At 46.7% G+C, this 10,547-nt stretch overlaps 1 pseudogene; it reads right to left on the bottom strand.

Moving 5' to 3' along the window:
* Positions 1–9,446: 9,446 nt before the first annotated feature.
* Positions 9,447–9,652, bottom strand: LOC142259373 (U2 spliceosomal RNA; annotated as a pseudogene).
* Between the last annotated feature and the right edge of the window lie 895 nt (positions 9,653–10,547).

The raw sequence follows: 10,547 nt of genomic DNA, 5'->3' as shown, positions 1-10,547 counted from the left end.
AAGAAGGATGAAATAGCAGACAGACATTGTGGGATTCTGGTTAGTAGAGAGGTAATGTCAGGTCCATTATACTAGCAAACACTCAGTGTACCTAGTGGCATCCTATCTGTAGCTATTGGACTTTGCTATAGTCCCACTAGTGCCAAGACATTTGCAGAGCACATCTGCCTGCGTTGCACACTCCAACTTTTTTAAACTAAGCAATTATACTAGCAAACACTCAGTGTACCTAGTGGCATCCTATACGTGGCTATTGGACTTTGCTATAGTCCCACTAGTGCCAAGACATTTGCAGAGCGCATCTGCCTGCGTTGCACACTCCAACTAATTATAAGTAAGCCATTATACTAGCAAACACTCAGTGTACCTAGTGGCATCCTATACGTGGCTATTGGACCTTGCTATAGTCCCACTAGTGCCAAGACATTTGCAGAGCGCATCTGCCTGCGTTGCACACTCCAACTAATTATAAGTAAGCCATTATACTAGCAAACACTCAGTGTACCTAGTGGCATCCTATACGTGGCTATTGGACTTTGCTATAGTCCCACTAGTGCCAAGACATTTGCAGAGCGCATCTGCCTGCGTTGCACACTCCAACTAATTATAAGTAAGCCATTATACTAGCAAACACTCAGTGTACCTAGTGGCATCCTATACGTGGCTATTGGACCTTGCTATAGTCCCACTAGTGCCAAGACATTTGCAGAGCGCATCTGCCTGCGTTGCACACTCCAACTAATTATAAGTAAGCCATTATACTAGCAAACACTCAGTGTACCTAGTGGCATCCTATCTGTGGCTATTGGACTTTGCTATAGTCCCACTAGTGCCAAGACATTTGCAGAGCGCATCTGCCTGCGTTGCACACTCCAACTAATTATAAGTAAGCCATTATACTAGCAAACACTCAGTGTACCTAGTGGCATCCTATACGTGGCTATTGGACTTTGCTATAGTCCCACTAGTGCCAAGACATTTGCAGAGCGCATCTGCCTGCGTTGCACACTCCAACTAATTATAAGTAAGCCATTATACTAGCAAACACTCAGTGTACCTAGTGGCATCCTATACGTGGCTATTGGACTTTGCTATAGTCCCACTAGTGCCAAGACATTTGCAGAGCGCATCTGCCTGCGTTGCACACTCCAACTAATTTTAACTTAGCCATTATACTAGCAAACACTCAGTGTACCTAGTGGCATCCTATACGTGGCTATTGGACTTTGCTATAGTCCCACTAGTGCCAAGACATTTGCAGAGCGCATCTGCCTGCGTTGCACACTCCAACTAATTATAAGTAAGCCATTATACTAGCAAACACTCAGTGTACCTAGTGGCATCCTATACGTGGCTATTGGACTTTGCTATAGTCCCACTAGTGCCAAGACATTTGCAGAGCGCATCTGCCTGCGTTGCACACTCCAACTAATTTTAACTTAGCCATTATACTAGCAAACACTCAGTGTACCTAGTGGCATCCTATACGTGGCTATTGGACTTTGCTATAGTCCCACTAGTGCCAAGACATTTGCAGAGCGCATCTGCCTGCGTTGCACACTCCAACTCATTATAACTAAGTTGCATTGTCAGGGATATTTATTCTTTATTATTCTGCTGTTAATAAAGCTAGACCACCACTGCAATCTTCACCACCTCTCAATTTTTACTACCACATTTTCAGTCCACAATCTTGTCGCAATCAACATGAGTGGCAAAATGACAGATGCTGGTGGAAAGGGGAAGAGGCGTGGTGGAAAAGGCAAAAAAGGTTTTGTCTGTGGGGAAAGTGCAGCAGCACTGAATACACGTTCAGAGACAACGCTGGCAGCTGGACACGACAAAATCTCCAAGGCGTAACTGGAGAGCTCTGGCCATTTTTCTAGGTTTGAAGCCCAAAAGGAGCAAGGCTCCAGTTGCACAGTCATGGCATCGATGTTCATTTGGAGATACTCCTGTATCATCCTCTCCAGCCGTTGAGTATGTGTCAGACTTGTTGTCTCTGGTGGCCTTGCAAAAGAGGGTCTAAAAAAATTATGAAAAGATTCCATAAAATTGCTGTTACCGGCACCAGATACGGTCCTACTGGTACGGGTAGACTGTTGAAGATGACGAGACCGTCCCATGTTTGTCAAGTTACAACTGGGAGATTCCCTCCCTGCACCTGCACGGTTGTTTGGTGGAAAAGCCGAGCTAAGATCGAGTAACAGCTTCTGCTGATACTCCTGCATACGTGCGTCCCTTTCTATGGCTGGAATTATGTCACAAAATTTGGACTTGTACCGGGGATCTAATAGTGTGGCAATCCAGTAGTCATCATCACTTCTAATTTTGACAATACGACTGTCATGTTGGAGGTAGTGCAACAAAAAGGCACTCATGTGTCTTGCGCAGCCATGCGGACCAAGTCCACGCTGTGTTTGTGGCATAGAGGTGCTACCCGTTCTTTCTTCCTCTGACATCTCCCCCCAACCTCTTTCAACTGAAATTTGACCAAGGTCTCCCTCATCCGCTGAGTCTTCCATGTCCATGGACAGTTCGTCCTCCATTTCTTCATGTTCTCCTGCACCTTGCTCAACATTTCGCCTGCTACTATGCGCCCTTGTCGATCCCTGTTCCCCATGGTCCCATGCCTGCTGCGTTGGTGATGATGAACGTCTGGACCTTGGTGATGTTGTTGTCCCTTGCGCATATGAATCCTCCTGTAGTTCCTCCCCTTCATGTTGTCCCACCCCCTGACTCCGAATAGTGTTTAGCGTGTGCTCCAGCATGTAAATGACTGGAATCGTCATGCTGATAATGGCATTGTCAGAGCTAAACATATTCGTCGCCATGTCGAAACTGTGCAGAAGGGTGCATAGGTCCTTGATCTGAGACCACTCCATCAGGGTGATCTGCCCCACCTCTGCATCTCGTTGGCCCAGGCTATACGTCATGACGTATTGCACCAGGGCTCTGCGGTGCTGCCACAGTCGCTGTAACATGTGGAGAGTTGAATTCCAGCGTGTCGCCACATCGCATTTCAGGCGATGAACCGGCAGGCCGAAAGACTTCTGGAGCGATGCAAGTCGCTCTGCTGCGGCGCTTGAACGGCGGAAGTGAGCTGACAGTTTTCGTGCCCTGTTCAGAAGGCCATCTAGGCCGGGATAGTGTGTTAAAAATTGCTGGACGACAAGGTTCAACACGTGAGCCATACAAGGTACGTGTGTCACAATGCCCAGGCGAAGTGCCGCACCCAGGTTTGCAGCATTGTCGCACACGGCCTTACCAGGCTGCAGGTTGAGTGGAGACAACCATTTATTAAACTCGGACCGCAGAGCTGACCACAACTCCTCAGCTGTGTGACTCTTATTCCCAAGACATGTCAAGCTAAAGACCGCCTGATGCCGTTACGCTCTGCTGCCAGCATAGTAATGAGGCGTGCGTGATTCCTTCTGCGCAGTGAGAACGCTGGTGGCCTGACCAGGCAGGCTTGGGGCGGAGGTGGAGGACCCAGATGAGGTGGAGGATGCAGAAGCTGTGGCGGAACTTGGACAGACAGAGGATTGACACACAAGTCGTGGGGACGGCAAGACTTGTGCAGCAGACCCTTCACCATCTATCACCATAGTTACCCAGTGCCCAGTCAGCGACATGTAACGTCCCTGTCCATGCTTACTGGTCCAAGTATCGGTGGTGAAATGCACCCGTTCACACACAGAGTTTCTCAAGGAAGCGGTGATGTTGTGTGTGACATGCTGGTGTAGCACGGGCACACCTTTCTTAGAGAAGTAGTGGCGACTAGGTATCTGGTACTGGGGCACAGCGACAGACATAAGGTCTCTAAAATCCTGTGTGTCCACTAGGCGGAAAGGCAGCATTTCGGTAGCCAACAGCTTACAGAGGGATAGAGTCAACCTCTTAGCTTTGTCATGGGTCGGAGGAAGTGGCCTTTTATTTGACCACATCTGAGGGACAGAGATCTGGCTGCTGTGTGTAGACGGTGTTGAGTAGGGTGTCCCTGGAAAAATGCAGGTTTGTGAGGAAAGTGCAGGCGGAGACATGATGTTGCCTTCATCCAACGTTGGTGCTATCGATGTCTGAGAGAGCTGTACACACTCACTTGTTTCCCCTTCCAAACCAACTGACGACCTTACAAGCAAACTGCCTGTTGCGGTTACAGTGGTGGAAGTTTGGCGTGGAAAAACAGGTGTGACAGCTGTCCCCACAGTCCTAGAAGATGAAGAGCGCGCGGATGCACTGGAAGGGGCGGGCGGTGGATGGTTCGCTCTTGCAGCATTGCAGCACAGTGAGCTTCCCACCGGGACCTATGATATTTATTCATGTGACGATTCATGGAAGAAGTTGTCAAACTGCTGAGGTTTTGACCTCTACTAAGAGAATCATGACAAATTTTACATATCACATGATTTGGGCGATCTTTTTCTATGTCAAAAAAGGACCAGGCTAGGCAAGGCTTAGAGGCCATGCGACCTGTTGATCCACCCCGAATAATGCTCATAGGCAGAGTGGTGGCTGAGGATGCAGTTGTAGACGTGCTACCAGTGCTCCGACTCTGTCCAGGAAGGCGCAAGGTAACTTCGTCGTCGGTTGCATCCTCCTCCACCGCCTCTGTTGACCTCCTCGAGTGCCTGACTGGGGGTTGACAGTAGGTGGGATCTAGAACTTCATCATCAATTGTTGTGTTTGCACTCCCCTCCCCCTCAGACCGAGCCTCTTCTTGCCCTGACCGAATATTTAAGTTGTCATCCCAATCGGGTATCTGCGTCTCATCTTCATCAGTATGTTCCTCATTGTCTATAACCACAGGTGTTACAGTTTGTGACAAAGGGTCAACATTATGCTCAGAAACTTGGTCCTCACGGCCTGAATCAGAGTCACAAAGGTTCTGGGCATCACTGCAGACCATTTCCTGTTCTGTACTCACTGTAGCTTGGGAGCAGACCTCTGATTCCCAGGCTATAGTGTGACTGAACAGCTCTGCAGACTCAGCCATCTCAGTTCCACCATACTGTGCAGGGCTGATGGAGACTTCAGAGCTGGGAGAAATCAAGTGTGATTGGGATGACAACTCAGAGGACTGGTGTTTTTTGGATGCGGTACTTGAAGTGGCTGAGAGGGCACTTGTTGGACCACTTGAGATCCATTCAAGCATTTTCCTTTTTTGCCCATCATCTACCTTTCTTCCTGTTGTTCGTGTCCGTAAAAAAGGGAGCACATCGGATTGTCCACGGTAAGTAGTAGACATCTTACTTTTGCTGGTAGATGGTCTATCTTCAGCAGATGATAATGGAGCTTTGCCACTTTCCCCACAGACAAAACCTTTTTTGCCTTTTCCACCACGCCTCTTCCCCTTTCCACCAGCATCTGTCATTTTGCCACTCATGTTGATTGCGACAAGATTGTGGACTGAAAATGTGGTAGTAAAAATTGAGAGGTGGTGAAGATTGCAGTGGTGGTCTAGCTTTATTAACAGCAGAATAATAAAGAATAAATATCCCTGACAATGCAACTTAGTTATAATGAGTTGGAGTGTGCAACGCAGGCAGATGCGCTCTGCAAATGTCTTGGCACTAGTGGGACTATAGCAAAGTCCAATAGCCACGTATAGGATGCCACTAGGTACACTGAGTGTTTGCTAGTATAATGGCTAAGTTAAAATTAGTTGGAGTGTGCAACGCAGGCAGATGCGCTCTGCAAATGTCTTGGCACTAGTGGGACTATAGCAAAGTCCAATAGCCACGTATAGGATGCCACTAGGTACACTGAGTGTTTGCTAGTATAATGGCTTACTTATAATTAGTTGGAGTGTGCAACGCAGGCAGATGCGCTCTGCAAATGTCTTGGCACTAGTGGGACTATAGCAAAGTCCAATAGCCACGTATAGGATGCCACTAGCTACACTGAGTGTTTGCTAGTATAATGGCTAAGTTAAAATTAGTTGGAGTGTGCAACGCAGGCAGATGCGCTCTGCAAATGTCTTGGCACTAGTGGGACTATAGCAAAGTCCAATAGCCACGTATAGGATGCCACTAGGTACACTGAGTGTTTGCTAGTATAATGGCTTACTTATAATTAGTTGGAGTGTGCAACGCAGGCAGATGCGCTCTGCAAATGTCTTGGCACTAGTGGGACTATAGCAAAGTCCAATAGCCACGTATAGGATGCCACTAGGTACACTGAGTGTTTGCTAGTATAATGGCTTACTTATAATTAGTTGGAGTGTGCAACGCAGGCAGATGCGCTCTGCAAATGTCTTGGCACTAGTGGGACTATAGCAAAGTCCAATAGCCACAGATAGGATGCCACTAGGTACACTGAGTATTTGCTAGTATAATGGCTTACTTATAATTAGTTGGAGTGTGCAACGCAGGCAGATGCGCTCTGCAAATGTCTTGGCACTAGTGGGACTATAGCAAGGTCCAATAGCCACGTATAGGATGCCACTAGGTACACTGAGTGTTTGCTAGTATAATGGCTTACTTATAATTAGTTGGAGTGTGCAACGCAGGCAGATGCGCTCTGCAAATGTCTTGGCACTAGTGGGACTATAGCAAAGTCCAATAGCCACGTATAGGATGCCACTAGGTACACTGAGTGTTTGCTAGTATAATGGCTTACTTATAATTAGTTGGAGTGTGCAACGCAGGCAGATGCGCTCTGCAAATGTCTTGGCACTAGTGGGACTATAGCAAGGTCCAATAGCCACGTATAGGATGCCACTAGGTACACTGAGTGTTTGCTAGTATAATGGCTTACTTATAATTAGTTGGAGTGTGCAACGCAGGCAGATGCGCTCTGCAAATGTCTTGGCACTAGTGGGACTATAGCAAAGTCCAATAGCCACGTATAGGATGCCACTAGGTACACTGAGTGTTTGCTAGTATAATGGCTAAGTTAAAATTAGTTGGAGTGTGCAACGCAGGCAGATGCGCTCTGCAAATGTCTTGGCACTAGTGGGACTATAGCAAAGTCCAATAGCCACGTATAGGATGCCACTAGGTACACTGAGTGTTTGCTAGTAAAATTGCTTAGTTTAAAAAAGTTGGAGTGTGCAATGCAGGCAGACGTGCTCTGCAAATGTCTTTGCACTAGTGGGACTATAGCAAGGTCCAATAGCCACGAATAGGATGCCACTAGGTACACTGAGTGTTTGCTAGTATAATGGCTTACTTATAATTAGTTGGAGTGTGCAACGCAGGCAGATGCGCTCTGCAAATGTCTTGGCACTAGTGGGACTATAGCAAGGTCCAATAGCCACGAATAGGATGCCACTAGGTACACTGAGTGTTTGCTAGTATATATGGCAAAATTATAGATGGAAAGGGAGAAGGGGAGGGGGGGAGAGAGGAGGCTGTAATTGACTACAAGGGTATGAGTTATGAGTGATCATAGGGATAGTGTTACATAAGTGGAAATACCTATGGAGGACCGGATGTGTAAGCGCATACCTTATACAAACCTATAGAGTGCTGATGGGTGAGAGTGTGATGTTAGATATAAGACATCCTATAGTGAATAGTGAGCCGTAATCAAGTGCAACAGGGATATTTCACGTGACTATGGGAACATGGAAGGTAAAGAAAGGGGAGAAAAAACTGTTAGACAAGGTAATCAGACATAATGTAACCAGTTGATCAGACATGACAAACATGACAAATAAAAAACAAGGAAGAATGGAACTCCATACATAGTGGAACCATATATAGTGTGAACACGAAAAAGAACCGGGCGTTAGAAAAAATGTGCACGGCCCAATGAATCAAGTCGGTTCTTCATATTCATGGTTTAAGCCCTTGGGTTCCAACGTGCCCAGAGTATATATCCAGAAAGATTCCCTTTCTTTGAGCTTCCTAATTCTATTGCCTCCTCTGCGTATGGCTGGGACATGTTCGATGACTTGGAATCTTAATTGGGCCACTGTGTGATTATGCGTCACAAAATGGTGTGGGACTGGTAATAGAATCTGCTTACAATGTATTGTTGACTTGTGCTTAGCACAAAAAAAGGGAATCTTTCTGGATATGTACTCTGGACACATTAAAACCCAAGGGCTTAAACCGTGAATATGAAGTACAGACTTGATTCATTGGGCCGTGCACCATGTCACCATGTGTGCAATTGCATTGTCCAATGGCTCACAATGGTTATGCGTTTTCATTGGATGGATAATCGAAGCCATGTTTTTTTCCTTTCTCTTGGGTTTGTTGTGTGAGTAGCCTATAGGATTAAGTTAGTTACCGCAGGCAGTGGATTTAGCTTCCTGTCTTTGGTCCAGTGGTAGATTGATTGTTTGGTCTATGAGCTGTTATGGGTTTTAATCCAGGTGAATGCCTATGGGCTGCCTATAACTGTGTGAAATATGTAGTTTTACTGGGCTGGGATGAGAGAATCCATCGAAGCATGGTGTAGGGATTGTGGTTCCTGTGTGCTAAGAAGAAAGGCTAGCACCAGCCAGAAAGCCCCATTACAGCCAATAATCAACCGCTAGCCGCTGGAACTCGTTGCTCTAGATCATGTCAAACTCTCACCAAGCAGGAATAGATACATTAGCCCACCATCCCACCCAAAGAGCAACTTCTGCTGCGCAGCTGGCTTTCTAGGCAGCAGCGCTATTGTGATGTCAGCGGGGGACATTGTGACAAGCCAGTGTTCCGTCACTTCATGTTGTGCACTGTTCAAACGGAAAATACATCAACAGGCAGACTACAGAAAAGCTTACTGACAAAGGATAGAGAGGGGCTTTCTCAGAGGGCTTTTTACAGTTTGTCTATTCCCAATTAGCCGTTTAAGTATGCTTAATGAAAGTACTAATTCTTTCATAGGCCGCCCATTCTTAGTATTTGACGTTCCTTATATTGCGGTATCAGGCTTCGCAGCAGGTTGCAAAACATTCATCACCCATGACTGTCCCCAATTGGGCTCAGAAGCTAAATGTCTATCATGACCTCTCTTTTTGAAAGTCCAAGAGCAAGCAAACTCTTCCTCCAGGAGAGGGAGCCAACAGATCACTAAAGACATCATCATTGCTCAAAGAAAACACCGAAAAACAATGGAAGCTTTAATTGGAGTGGAATCTGATAGACAGCACCTGATGCCAAGTCTGCATCTTCTAACACCTGCAGTCACTGCAGCAGCTGAATCCAATGTGTCCAAAAGGGATCTATTCTATTCAATTGCAAATGATCTAGATAAGACTGAGAATAAGATACTGCACGGGACATAGCAGAGTTGGTCAAGTTGAGTGGAGATGAGTTTGCTATTTGGCACAGCTTTTGCATCAATAAAGCAAGTAAAAGGTGTGAAAGATAAAAAAAAAGGGTGAAAGTGTGAAAAGTGAATTGGCCAAATTGAGGTGCATATAAAGTTTTTGCTTTCTTTCAATTCACTAATGAGGCTCATTTGAATCAGGTGAATTGAGTTCTGCTTTTGGAAACTCGGTTAAGAAGGGGTGCACCGGTCCTGGAGGTACTGCAATACCAGGTCAATGCGTGGAGTGGACAGAGCAAGATTTTTTCCATCTCCTTGTTCTAAAAATCCATTTAATATATGGTCCCTAGAGAGGGGACGTATCAGATATTAAACTGATAAGAACAGATTTAATTTTTTTTTTTTCTGTTTATCAGTAGGACTTCAAAATAACAAAGGTGATCGCCTCCCGTTGCCTGGGAACCGTCCAGGCACAAGAGGGCTATGTGTCACCAGAAGGCGCACACACTCCCTCAAGGCCGGCAGACGTGCAATCCCAGGCACCTTCCAGTACCGACCAAGGTAGCGTCCTCCGAAACTACACTTGATCTTAGCCAAAAGGCCGAGAAGCTATAACCCGAATTGGTTACGGCCTTGAGTGGCACCCTGGCCTATACCGGACACATCTTAGGGAGAGGGAGACAAACCCACGCCTACAGAAGACATTTTGTCACCCAAGCCAAACCCTTGAAAAGGCTGTTTTGCAGAGCAAAAACAAGGAGAATGGTACTTTTTGCAGCCGCCGCCCACTGCAATGAATCTGAATAACTCCTCCTTTTGGGCACAAGCACCTCCCCTCCCCCTTGCAGTCTTTCCAATTCATGATACAAAAAGACGGACGGACAGGACAGGACAGGACCATCTGCCTGACTTTCCGTCACTGCCACCCTTTGCCATCCTTGCCCGTAGAAAGCCCTTTCATCATCCCCAAACCCTAATCTTTTCCCTTCCCTTCCCAGCTGCGTCTCACTCCCTTTCATTAGGAAGTGAGCGCAGCCTTTTCTCCGTTCTGCACATGCGCGACGTTAAACACAAATGCGCAGGCGTGCGTTCCATTAGCCTCACTGCATTCCACTCCCATACAGGAAGTGGGCACAGCTATTACTACGGTCGCACATAAAAGAACCCACGGCCACCACTGCACATAGCTGACTCCACCACAGGACACCCACTTCTACACCAACGCAGGTAAGACAGGATCGGCACCTCTATGCTCCCGTTACAATCAGGCTCAGTCACCATGTGATAACGCTCTCAACTCTTTAGTTGCAGGCTCCCCTTGCTTCACCTCCACTGGC

Source organism: Anomaloglossus baeobatrachus, assembly GCF_048569485.1.
Source record: "Anomaloglossus baeobatrachus isolate aAnoBae1 chromosome 7 unlocalized genomic scaffold, aAnoBae1.hap1 SUPER_7_unloc_1, whole genome shotgun sequence".
In the NCBI taxonomy this organism is placed as follows: domain Eukaryota; kingdom Metazoa; phylum Chordata; class Amphibia; order Anura; family Aromobatidae; genus Anomaloglossus; species Anomaloglossus baeobatrachus.
Note: the sequence above shows the minus strand (reverse complement) of the source record. Positions and strands in the feature narration are given on the sequence as shown.